General features: G+C 40.3%; 1 protein-coding gene and 1 pseudogene across 2 annotated transcripts in view; both read right to left on the bottom strand.

Annotated features, from left to right (window-relative positions):
- IDS (iduronate 2-sulfatase) overlaps positions 1–13,898 on the bottom strand; it is a 200,534-nt gene that overhangs the window by 44,138 nt on the left and 142,498 nt on the right. The window lies entirely within an intron of this gene.
- Positions 10,708–12,475, bottom strand: LOC112616247 (annotated as a pseudogene).

Below are 13,898 nucleotides of genomic sequence, written 5' to 3' on the forward strand. Positions count from 1 at the left end.
TACATGTCCCGTGTGCATCCGATTTGAGGTCAGTCACTACACTTCTCCACAGCTCCTAGCAAGTATGCTCTCTTTTCAGTTCACATTGTTTTAACTTTCACAATTTCTCATATGACTAAGTACATAAAATACGAGTTTAAAAGTGTGGTTGTATCATTTTTCATTACAGCTAGCAAGGAATGAGAATACCCGTTGTTCCATATTCTCGCTTACATTTGGCATTTTAGATTTTCAGGTTGTAGTCATTCAAACAAGTGTGCATTCTAATTTTTTTGTTTTTTCTTTGCATCTCCCTAATGACAAATGATGTTATATGCTTCTTTGCAATGTGTATATCCTCTTTGGTAAAATGTCTGTTCAAATCATTTGCGTCTTTTAAACAACTAATAGATTTCATTTTTAGAGCATTGTTAATCCAAAAATACAAAGAGAAAACCTCATCAAAAGTACAGAGAATTCCTAAATATCTACACCATCCTCCTGCCCTGCCCCATGCATGCGCGCGCGCGTGCGCGCGCACACACACACACACACACACACATACACACACACACACAGTGTCTCCTATTATTTGCATTTTGTATTATCATGGCATGCTTGCTACAGTTTATTTGACCTCTACTGATGCCTCATTATTAAGTCAAGTCCACAGTTTACATCAGGACTCACTCAACATTGGTGATGCTATACCTTTTGATACGTGTGTAATGGCAAGTATTCATCTTTCCATTATCATACAGAATTATTTTACCATTCTAAATCTCCTTTGTACTCCACCTATTTATCAATCCCCCATGTCCCACCCCCAACCCATCAGCCCATGGAAACTACTGGTATTTTTAGTGTACTCATAGTTGACTGTTCCAGAGTATTATATAACTGGAATCTTACATTATGTCACCTTTTTAGCTATTCTTCTTTCACTTAGCAATATGCATTCACAATTCCTCCAGGTCTATCTCACTAACGGTGCCTGAAAATTCCTGTTGCTCAACATGCATGTCGACATGTGATGTTGCAGTGTTTGGGAATTCAGCCATTCTCCCGGGGGCCAAGTGCTATCTCCTAGTTGTTTTAATTTGCATATCTGTAATGACATAGGACATTCGACAGTTTTATGTGCTTATTTTCCATTCGTATATATTCTTTGCTGGCATATCGTTTCAGATTATCTTGCCCATTTTATATTTGGTTTTCTTTTTTCTCATGATTGGATTTCCAGAGTTTTGTGACTTTCTCACAGTTTTGGAGTCTGGTGGTCCAAGAGCAAAGTGTACACAAGGTTGGTTCCTGCTGAGGGCTGTGAGGGCAGGATGCTTTCCAGGCTCTCTCCCCGCCTTGCAGATGGTTGTCTTCACTCCGTGTATGTTCACATGGTCATCCCTCTACTCATAGCATGGTGTCCAAATTTCCCCTTTTTATAATTACTCCCATCATATGGGATTAGGGACGGCATTAATAACCACATTTTTTAAACTATTAGTTTAAGTTCATGGTGCATGTTCAGGATGTGCAGCCTTTTTATGTATGTAAATGTCTGTCATGAAGGTTGGTTATATGTATTATTTCATCACCCAGGTATTAAGCCAATATCCATTGGTTATTTTTCCTGACCCTCTCCCTCCTCCCACCCTCTGCCCTCTGGTAGGCCTTAGTGTGCATTGTTCTCCTCTATGTGTCCTTGTGTTCTCAACATTTAGATCCCACTTATAAGTGAGAACATTTGACATTTGGTTTTCTGCTCCTCTGTTACTTTGCCAAGGATAATGGCCTCTGGCTTCATCTATTTTCCTGCAAAACACCTGATCTCATTCCTTTTCCTGGCTGCATAGTATTCCACGGTATATATATCTCATTTTCTTTATCCAGTCTATCATTGATGGGCATTTCAGTTGATTCCATGTTTTTGCTATTGTGAATAGTGCCTCATTGAGCATACACTTGCATATGTCTTAATAATAGAACCATTTATATTCCTTTAAATATATGCCCAGTAATTGGTTTGCTGGCTCGGTGAATGCTATTTTGGTCTCTACGTCTTTGAGAATTTGACAGACCGTTTTCTCTAATAGTTGAACTAATTGACACTCCCACCAACAGAGGAAAAGCATTCTTTTTTCTCCACAACCTCACCACGATCTCTTATTTTTTGACATTTTAATAGTAGCCATTCTGTCTGGTTGAGGTGGTATCTCACCGGAGTTTTGATTGGCATTTCTCTAGTGATCAGTGATGTTGAGCTTTTTTCATATGCTTCCTGGCAGCATGTATGTCTTCTTTTGGAAAGTGTCTGGGCATGTCCTTTGCCCACCTTTTAATGGTTTTTTTTTTTTTTTCTTGTAAATTTGTTTAAATTCCTTAGAGATGCTGGATATTAGACCTTTGTCACATGCACAGATTATAAAAATTTTCTCCCATTCTCTGGGTTGTCTGTTTACTCTGTTGATAGTTTCTCTTGTTCTGCAGAAGTTCTTTACTTTAAATACATGCTGTTTGTCAAGGCTTCCTTTGATGCAACTATGTTTAGCATCTTTGTCATGAAATTTTCTCCCATGCCTATGTCCTGAATGGTATTGTCTAGGTGTTTTCTAAAGCTTTTATGGTTTTGGGGGTTTACATTGAAGTATTTAATCCACCTTGAGTTATTTTTGTATATGGTGTAAGGAAGGGTTGTAGTTTTAATTTTCTGCATAAGGCAAGCCTTTATTCAACAGCGAGTCCTTTACCAATTGCTTGTTTTTGTCATGTTTCTCAAAGTTCAGATGGTTTCAGGTGTGCAGTTTTATTTCTGGGTTCTCTATTCTATTCCATTGGTCTATGTGTTGGTTCTTGTACCAGCATCATACTGTTTGGTTACTTTAGATTGTAGTATAGTTTGAAGTCAGGTAGTGTGATGCCTTTAGCTTTGTTCTTTTTGCTTAGGATGGCCTTGGCTATTTGGGCTCTTTTTGGTTACATATGGATTTCAAAATAGGTTTTTTTTTTTTTTTCTAGTTGTGTGAAGAATGTCAGTAGATTAGTGGGAATAGCATTGAATCTATAAATTGCTTTGGGCAGTATGGCCATTTTCACGATACTTATTCTTCTTATCCATGAGGACGGAATGTTTTTCCATTTGCTTGTGTCATCCCTGATTTATTCGAGCAGGGATTTGTCTTTCCCCTTGAAGAGATACTTCACTTCCCTTGTTAGTTGTATTCCTAGCTATATTACCCCTTTTGTGGCAAATGTGAAAAAAGTTCAGTCATGATTTGGCTCTCAGCTTGCCTGTTGTTGGTGTATAGGACTGCTAGTGATTTCTGTACACTGATTTTGTATCCTGAGACTTTGCTTTGAGGTATGTTCCCTCAACACCTAATTTATTGAGAGTTTTTAATATGAAGGAATGGTGAATTTTATCAAAAGCTTTTTCTGTGTCTTTTGAGATAATCACGTGGGTTTTATCTTTGTTTCTGTTTATTTGATGAATCACAGTTGTTGATTTGCATGTGTTGAACCAATCTTGCATCCCAGAAATCAAGCCTACTTGATCCTGGTGGATAAGCTTTTTGATGTGCTGCTTTTTGATACATTTTGCCAGTATTTTGATGAGCATTTTTGCATCAATGTTCTTCAAGGATATTGACCTGAAGTTTTCTTTCTTTGTTTATTTGTTTGTTTTTCTCTGCCAGGTTTTGGTATGAGGATGATGTTGGCCTCATAGAATGAGTTAGGGAGACGTTCCTCCTTTTCCAATTTTTTTGGAATTGTTTCAGTAAGAATAGTACCAGCTCTTCTTTAATAACCACTTTGAACTTACTTGCCTCTGAAATAATTCTGGTTCCAAATAATGCCACATGTAAACTTCAACATAAGAATTTAGTGGGGACGCAACTGAACCTATAATAGTGGAAAAGGAAGTGGCAGACCTATATGTATATTATTACCCATGTAGTTATAAACACACACACATCCTCATATATGTATAAATTATATTTAAAAACCATATCTATCTTTCTCAAAATTCTAAATCAGCTTTTAAATGTAAACACCACATGGTTAATTGTGGAAACTTCTGAATAGGAGACTGAATTTTGGAGGAACTTTCCAAAGGGGAGAATTGTGACTTCTACCTCTTTCTTAAATTTTGCAACAGAAATATGGGCAGTATTTATTTGTAAGGAAAGTATTGAAATAAACCTAAGAAAAGCATGAGGAGCAGTACAGTAGGAAGATAAAATATGGTAAGCTCATGGAACAACAACAACAAAAATCCTTGAAATTTACATGACTTAACACAACAAGTTTATTTTTTGGCACAGAAATTCTGATTTTAGTTGGCAGGGTGTTATGGGCTGAATTGTCACTCACTCCAAAAGTTCATATATCCAAGTCTTCAAACCCAGTATCCCAGCATGTGACTGTATTTGAAGATAGAAACTTTGAAGAGGTAATTAAGGTAAAATGAGGTCCTAAGGTTAGGTTCATATTCAATATGACAGGTGTCCTCATAAGGAGTGCAGATTAAGATACAGACACACAGACCAAGGAAGAACCATGTACGTATTCCATGAGAACGTGGCCATCCGCAAGCCACAGAGAGACCAGAGAAGAAATCAAACCAGCCAACATCTGGATCTTGGAGTTATTATCTTTGTAAATTTTCTGTAAATCTAAAACGATTCTAAAGCAAAAACTTTATGTAAAAATAGTAAATAGAAGCAGAAGAATTAGGGAAGGAAACTAGAATTCAAACTAATATTTTGATAGGGTGGTCAGTTTCCATTACTTTTTTTCCTTCTCAGTCTTCCAGCCTGGACTTAAAGGTATATAAAATTGAAGAATTGCACAGGATAAAGAGACAGAAAGTCTTTTAAGGCAATTTATGTTATAATTTCTTTTCTAGAAAAACCTTTGTGTTTGAAGAAATAGGATAGGAGATTCCTAAAAGACAAAGAGAACATGAGAAATTCCTTTCTTCTTCAAGGTTGGCCTCCAGGCAAGCCAGCGCCATTCCTGAAGGTGTAATCCTCCAATGAGAGCACCAGCAACAGCTGGTCAGGCATCTAAAACACTGAGTGAGGAACATCCTTCCCTCTGACAAGATCTTTGTTCCAAAAAGTGTGGGAGAAAACTTCTCTGTTATTTTTCTCTTTATATCCTCTCACTATTTAGCCAGGGAGGCAGACTTACTCAAAGTAGGTGGATGACATAGTGGAAAATACCCGAAGTCCACTTTCTAGTGAGAGTAGCAGAAAGAGAGTCAGAGAATGTAGAGGAGTGTGATAGTCAGTTTGGGCTGCCATAATGAAAATGCCAAATATTGAGGATTACATTACAACCTATGTGTTTTTATCGGGGAGGTGCACAAACAAAAAAAGCAACGTGAGAATGAGATTGTATCAAATATAATTGACGTTATTGGATCAGTCCAACCTTGTCATGCAGAAATCTTTTCACTTTTTATTTATATTTTATTTTATTTTTGAGGCAGAGTCTCGCTCTATCACACAGGCTGGAGTGTAGTGGCACGATATCGGCTCACTACAACCTCCTCCTGCCGAGCTCAAGTGATTCTTGTGCTTCAGCCTCTGGAGTAGCTGCAGTTACAGGCACATGCCACCATGGCTGGCTATTTTTTTTTTTTTTTTTTTTTTTTTGTATTTTTAGTAGAGACAGGGATTCACCATGTTGAACAGGCTGGTCTTGAACTCCTGAACTCTGGTGATCCACCTGCCTCAGCCTCCTAAAATGCTGGGATTACAGGCATGAGCCACCGCTCCAGGCCAGGGATCTTAACATAAAAAGGACACCATAGCTTGGATAACTGAAATAGGAGTAATTTATAACCAAGGTATCAGAGTAAATTTTTTCTTTTAGCAACACGCTTTCTATGTTCATCCCTGTCTTTCCACATCTGGCAGGCCTTTTCTTTTTATGGCTGCATGGTAATCCATTGTATAGGTGTATCACAGTTTGTTTATACTGTGGGTGGGAATGCACATTGGTAAAACCACTATGGAGAACAGCTTGGAGACTCTTCCAAAAATGAAAACAATACTACCATACTATCCAGTAACCCCACTCCTCGGTATTTACCCCAAATGAAGGAAATCAGTACACTGAAGTGCTACCTGCACAACCATGTTCACTGCAGCATGATTAACAGTAGCCAAGATTGGAAAGCAACCTAAGTGTCCATCAGCAGATGACCGGATAAAGAAATTGTATCACATATACACAATGGAGTACTATTCATCCATAAAAGCAATGAGACCCTGTCGTTTTCATCAACATGGGAGGCACTGGAGGTCATTATGGTAAGTGAAATAAGCCAGGCACACAAAGACAAATTTCACATCTTCTCACTTACTTGTGGAAGCTAAAAATCAAAACAATGGAGTTCATGGAGATAAAGTGTAAAAGGATGGTTACCTGAGGCTGAGAAATGTAGAGGGGTGCTGGGGGAGAAGTGAGGATAGCTAATGTTTACAAATAACTATTAGAGAGAATTAATAAGACCTAGTATTTGCTATCACAGCAGGGTGACCATAGTCAAAATGATTTAATTGTACTTTTTGAAATAACTGAAAGAGTGCAATTGGATTGTTTGAAACACAAAGGATAAATGTCTATGCTGGTGGTGCACCGATTTACCCTGATGTGATTATTCAACAGAGCAAGCCTATATCAAAATACCTCATGTAACCGATAAGCATATGCAAGTACTATGTAAATGATTATTTACTCAGAGAGTAGTGTTGATATTTACCTGGATAAATATCACCTGACATTTATCCACCTTGATGTCCACTCTGATGATGTTCCTTTTGTTGGTGACCTGTTCCTCCTCTCTAGCTGCCTTTAATATTTTTTCTTTCATCTTGACATTGGAGAATATGATGATTATGTGACTTGGGGATGGTTGTCTTGTATAGTACCTCACAGAGAGTCTCTGGATTTCCTGAATTTGAATGTTGACCATCCAACAGGAGTGGAGTAATTTTTGTGAACGATACCCTCAAATTTGTTTTCCAAGTTGCTTGTTCTTTCTCCCTGTGTTTTAGGGATGCCAATGTGTTGCAGGACTGGTCTCACTACATAATCTCAAATATCTTGGAGGTTTAAGGCATTATTTTTTATTCTTTTTCTATATAATTTTTTTCTGACTGAGTTGATTCGGAGAACTGGTTTTCAGGCTCAGAGATTTTTCCTCTGTTGGGTCTATTCTGTTTTTACTACTTTTAATTGCGTTCTGAGATTCCTTCAGTGAGATTTTCGGCCTTATCTGTTCTGTTTGGTTCCTTCTTAAAATGGCCATTTCATCTTTCAGCTTTTATATCATTTTATTGGATTCCTCAGATTCCTTGGATTTGGTTTTGACTTTCTTCTGAATCTCGATGATCTGTGTCCCTATCCAGATTCTAAACTCTCTGTCTCTCGTTGCAGCCATTTCACCCTGCTTTAGAACCATTGCTGCAGAATTAGCGTGGTAGTGAGGAGGAAAGAAGAGGCTCTGGTTTCTGGAGTTGCTAGAGTTCTTGTGCTGGTTCTTTCTTATCTTTGTGGGCTGATGTTCCTTTGCTATTTGAAGTTACTACATTTTGAATGGATTTTTTATTCTTTTATACTCCTTGATGCCCTTGAGGGTTTCACGGTGGTGGGTTCTGTCAAGAAGCTTCATTTCTGGAAGATGTTAGGGGAAAAAAGCTCAGGTCAGTACTCTTGGGCTGCGTGCTCCACCTTTGGGGACTGGTACCAGGCCCACATCATTGTTCTCCGTCCCTGTGATGTAAAGCAGCCGCTCTGCTAGAGACACCGAGGTGTTCCTTGTCCACCGATCACAACACTCTGCTGGGAGTTGCTGTCTAAAGTGCTTCACTGGGGCAGCAGCAGCAGCATCTATGCTCAAATGCGCATACCACCAGCAACAGCGGAATGGCCCAGCTTATTAATAGATGAAAATACATGAATTTCCTAGGTATAAAATCAACATACGAAAAATGAACTTTGTTTCTCTGCAGCAACAATGAATATGAAAATAAAGAAAACATAACCTCTAACCTATCATTACAAACATTAAGTACCTTAAAAAAAACTAACAAACCAAAGTAAAACGTTACAGAAAAACCATTTACATGTCATTCAAAAATATTAATGAAGACCCACAGGAACATAAAATAAAATAAATTCATCAGAACGAAGTTTCAATAGTTTTCCTTAAAACAGAATCGATAGAATAATTGTAATCCCAAATCAAAACAACCAAATTGCTTTGGACATGAAGGCATCTATGAATCACCTGATTCTAAAATATAAAGACATGCAAACAGCCAAGCATAGTCAATATACTCTTGAAAAACTGCAATTCATCCAACAGATAGTAAGAATTACAAAGTAGCTATTGTATGAAGCGTTGGCTATCTGGGTGCACGGATTAACACATAGACCAATGGAACTGAATGGAAATTCCTGAAAAACAAAACCAACAAAGTATGTATAAATGCAAGCTTAATTGATTAAAATGTGTTGCAGCTTTAGCACTGGAGACTGTCTTGTTGAAATAAGTATCAGTGGAACAACTAAATATCCATATAAAAAAACCTTAATGTAAGTGGAACCCTTTTTCATGTTATACAAAAATGCAATAACAGGGAAATTCAAAACCTACTTTAAAAATGTTTATTATAAAAACTTCAAAAATACAGAAATGCACGGAATAATAAACAAGTCTTTGTACAGATTATCTTTTAGTGAGTCAGCAGGATGAGTAAATTAGAGCATCAGTAAGGCTGGAGTTGAAAGAACTGAAAGACTCTGGGGTCAGTGGTCTCTTCAGTAACAAGAGGAGCGAGATGATATGAGTCAAAGAGGAACAGAGGAAATGGCACCTCCTCTCTCCCCCTTGTTTCACCCATAGAAGGCCTAGTTGCTTTCATAAGCCTTTGCTTTTTGAGAGTAGAACTTAGATCTCAATAGTANTATTGATTCGCATTGTCACCTTTCTTCTCTAGGCCCATCTAAATGCTTTGTCACAGGTTTCTTCTTTATGTTACCTGGAAGACATTAGGAAATGTGAAGAGAAGTGACTTAACAGGAAGAAGGCTATGCTCAGGCTGAGAGGAGCGGGGACAGTGTGGCTCTAGATGATTTCAGAACTCAAGCCCCAGCCCAGTCACTTTCTAATCATGTGATCATCATGGGCTCTTGGGGAATTTGTCATGAGCTATAACCTCAGCTTCTTCATCTGTAAAATGGGTTTGATAATCCCTGTTCTGTAGAATTGCTGGAATGTATGTGAGTAAAACACTTGGCACACAGCTTGGCATGTCTTGGAATTTTAATAAATGGCAGTTGTCATCACTATGATTATAACCCCAAAGTCTGCCACTGTCTTTTGAGAAAATTTCAGCACTTGTTTTTTATCCAAAACGTCAAGAGAACATCCAGCTGAATATGCCATGGAATATGAACTGTACGAAAAGTTTGGCTTCATAAATGTAACTCAGGACATTTTCTTTCTAAAAGGATACATTGTATCATTCAGGTAAGGAGAGGCTTACACAGCTGCATACAAATCAAAGATTGTAGACTTTGCGTTAAGGACTAACTCCTTTTCACCTTCCCCACTGATCATCCACCTAACCCCTAGTTTTATTTAAGCTCCACTAAAAATCTACACATTGCTTAGACTTGTCCACATTACTTTCAAAATAACCCAAATAAAAGTCCTGTTAATGGAATGGGCTTGGGCTCTCCCAGGCCAGGTAGATGAGTGTCAGCCTGGAGGATTCTGAGCACCGCATCAAGGGATTCTCACCACATTTCTCAGGAAACCCTTGCAGATGATGGGGATCAATCACCTAGTCCTTGCGCTGTGTTCACGCTCCCCAGTGACAGAGCCACAGGACACCTTCCATGACTTCCCCATGTGGAGACTCCTCTCTGCTTTATCCTCCACCCAGAGCCAACTGCTCAAGTAGTTTTCCATTCCAGGCTTTTCTCTCAGCTTCTGAGAGTCTAGGCCCTGCCACCACCCAGCTTCATAACAATCAGCTCCCACAGAAGCACCTGCAGTTTCCCAAAGCCCAAAACTGCCTGAGCTCAGGGCCTTTTCACTTGAAGGCCCCATCTAAAGTCTCACGTCCCCACTGTTGAAACTCACTCTTTAGATCATAGAGAAAATCTTCCCCTTCCTGATATGGCTTCTGAACCTAGACTTTATCGTGTTATGGGTGGGAAGAAACCTTGTTTTGATAGTATCCCCACAAAGAACAGTGCTTTCCGCAAGCGAATGCTGAAATAATGTTCAGCAAGTAACAGAGTCAGCGGTGCTTTTATTTATTAAGGTTTAAATTCTGCTACTTTCTTGAACAAGCCAAACAAACCCAGATATATAGCTGTAGTTGTCAAGAACAACGGAATAAGGAGGATGAGGAATGTCAAAAATTAACAATCCTGTATTTTGTTCCACGATTTAAATACCGAGTTCTTTCACATTTCAAAGAAAATTCCAATCCAATCCCAATACCACATTCTACTGTTCCAGATAAGACAGAAGGTTTTCCTTACAAACTATCAAATCCTTACTCTTAAACCAGACAAACAGCAGTACATGTGTGACGATTTTCATGAACTAAGATTCTGAAGTGAATTCAGCCAACCAAAAGGGGAAGCATTTGAAAAATACTGCCTCCCGCCAACAAAATGTTAAATTCTAAGTCACTCCTATGAAACAGGAACACAAAGAACACTGTGGTCCCTCCAGCTCCACTCTCGCCCTCCCCTGCCTAGAACCTCGACTGCCCTCTTCAAACACAGAAGGGGAATCAGCCTCAGACTTGACTCAGGACAGAAGTTGGTGGACATGATACTGGGGCTTGCACTGGCCGTGGAAGCAGCATCATCTGTGGTGTCAATTACAGCCTGGGCTCTGCCTTCCACATCTTTCAAAGCATCCACACACCAGGGTGGAAAGGAATTAGCGATGGTACTGTCGAGCTTGCCTAAAACCTCTAGGCCTTTCCTCTTTTTGATTTCTGAATGGGATCTTAGACCTCACAATAATTCATAATGTGGAGGAGCGTTCTTAGGCACCTCCCGGTGCTCCAGGTACTTTCTCTGCACCCAATCTACAGTGAGGAGCTCCCTGGGCTTCCCATAAATGAAGGCCTCCCTCCCAGCATACACCCTATCGAATTCAGCACTTCCCAAATGACGTCCTCAGAGGCACAGCTGCCCTTGATGTAGACCACACTCAGAATACGAATTAGGAGGTGGTTCTTGGACATTCCCTGGCCATCACTCAGCCTCCCCTGGTCGCTGAGTTCTACTGTTTTCAAAGACATAGGAGTGGTTGTTGGGGTCCATTTCAGTCAGGGCAATGCCAGTCATTAGTTCTGTGAACTCATGAGCTTTCCCGAAGATCATAGGAAAGCAGTCCATATACTTCTTGATGACAGTCTTCAGCATCTCATCCTTTGTGACAGGCTCCTTTGGTTGGTATTTGAGGAGAAGCAACTGCACCAACTCAGCCACCTTTTCATCCAGTGCACATGTGAGCAAGGATTCACTGTCTGACAAGGCATGCCATGTAGGTGTATCCTCCACTTTTTGCCTGCTGGACTCCTCATCCAATGGGCCTCACAAAGGGGAGAAAGAGCAGGAGCTCAGAGGTCTCTGGGGAGCATCACGAAGAGGAATCCTGGGAGCACTCGGGAAGAATTGGAAACCCAGCAGCAGGCATGTCCTCATCCTCTAGAGCATCCAGAACCAGAATAGAGGATGAGGAGCAGGAGGAGGAGGAAGAGCAGGAGGGGAATAAAAAGTGGCAAGAGGAAGAGGAAATGGAGGAGGCTTCCTCCTCCTCATCTGTGGAATCCTGCGCATCTACCAAGACCTGTATCAGAACTGGGTTCTGGAAGTCTTGCTCAAAGTTGAGGTGGGGAAGGCTTGGGAAGAGAGCTGTGCTGACTGTTTTTCAGAAGTAACATCCTTAAAGCAGGGATGGGGAGGATGGGATCCCAGAGGCCTGAGGGAGGGAAGGACAGTGTGAGTGGCCTCAGTTGAGAAACTCACCCATGATGGCTGACAAAGGCCGACTTACAGCTCTTCTTCTCTTAAGGTGGTGCTCTAGGGCCTGACAGGTCGCCTGTCTTTATAAGGGGTTTGTTCCCTGGAAACCTGTAGGAAGATGTGAGAGAGCATCTTGGGGCACAGATGGCAGGCAGAGCCCCAGACTCGGAAACTGATAGTAGGTGGGGAGTGCCGGGTGCTTCGTGGTGGGAGGTCTCCGTCCTTTCACAGAGTTCTCTTCTCATTGAATGTCCAGCCCTGGGGTTCCTCCCTCTGCTTAACTGAAGCTGCCCTCCCCAGAGAAATCTTTTTCTCTGGCTGACTCCTAAAATGGAAGCCAGAAACTTGTACATCTGGCAAGCTTGATGTCCTCTAGAGCTGGCCGCAGGCGCAGGGACAGGGGAGGGGCACTACCATCCATGGGCATTCCATTCCAACCTTCCTAGGGGCTGTGCCTGGACTGCTGAAACTGCCTGGGCTGCCTGCCCCTGGCCATCTGAGTCTTTCACCTCCAAATAAGCCCCTCCCATCCCTGAGACCTGCAAGGTGGAAGGGAGGGAGAATCGCATCCACCCACAGTGGGATTGGGCCTTCTAGGGCCTANTTCATGGAGACAGAATGTAGAAGGATGGTTACCTGAGACTGAGAAATGTAGAGGGGTGCTGGGGGAGAAGTGAGGATGGCTAATGTTTACAAAAAACTGTTAGAGAGAATCAATAAGACCTAGTATTAGCTATCACAACAGGGTGACCATAGTCAAAATGATTTAATTGTACTTTCTGAAATAACTAAAAGAGTCTAATTGGATTGTTTGAAACACAAAGGATAAATGTCTATGCTTGTGGATAACCCATTTACCATGATGTGATTATTACACATAACAAGCCTATGTCAAAATACCTCATGTAACTGATAAACATATGCAAGTACTATGTAAATGATTATTTAGTCAGAGAATAGTGTTGATATTTACCAGGATAAATATCACCTGACATTTGTCCACCTTGATGTCCACTGTGATGATGTTCCTTTTGTTGGTGACCTGTTCCTTCTCTCCAGCTGCCTTTAATATTTTTTCTTTCATCTTGACATTGGAGAATATGATGATTATGTGACTTGGGGGTTGTCTTATATAGTATCTCACAGAGATTCTCGGGATTTCCTGAATTTGAATGTTGACCATCCAACAGGGGTGGAGTAATTTTTGTGAATGATACCCTCAAATTTGTTTTCCAAGTTGCTTGTTCTTTCTCCCTGTCTTTTAGGGATGCCAATGTGTTGCAGGATTGGTCTTACTACCTAATCTCAAATTTCTTGGAGGTTTGAGGCGTTATTTTTTATTCTTTTTTCTATATAGTTTTTTCTGACTGAGTTGATTCAGAGAACTGGTTTTCAGGCTCAGAGATTTTTCCTCTGCTGGGTCTATTCTGTTGTTAATACTTTTAATTACATTATGAGATTTCTTCAGTGAGTTTCTTGGCCTTACCTCTTCGCTTGGTTCCTTCTTAAAATGGTGATTCCATCTTTCATGTTTCTGTCATTTTATTGGATTCCTTAGATTCCTTGGATTTGGTTTTGACTTTCTCCTGAATCTCAATGATCTGTGTCCATCCAGATGCTAAACTCTGTCTCTCATTGTAGCCATTTCACCCTGCTTTAGAACCATTGCTGCAGAACTAGTGTGGTAGTGAGGAGGGAAGAAGAGGCTCTGGTTTCTGGAGTTGCTAGAGTTCTTGTGCTGGTTCTTTCTTATCTGTGTGGGCTGATGTTCCTTTGCTATTTGAAGTTTCTTTACTTTGAATAGGTTTTATATTATTTTATACTCGCTGATGCCCTTGAGGGTT

Source organism: Theropithecus gelada, chromosome X (assembly GCF_003255815.1).
Source record: "Theropithecus gelada isolate Dixy chromosome X, Tgel_1.0, whole genome shotgun sequence".
Taxonomy (NCBI): domain Eukaryota; kingdom Metazoa; phylum Chordata; class Mammalia; order Primates; family Cercopithecidae; genus Theropithecus; species Theropithecus gelada.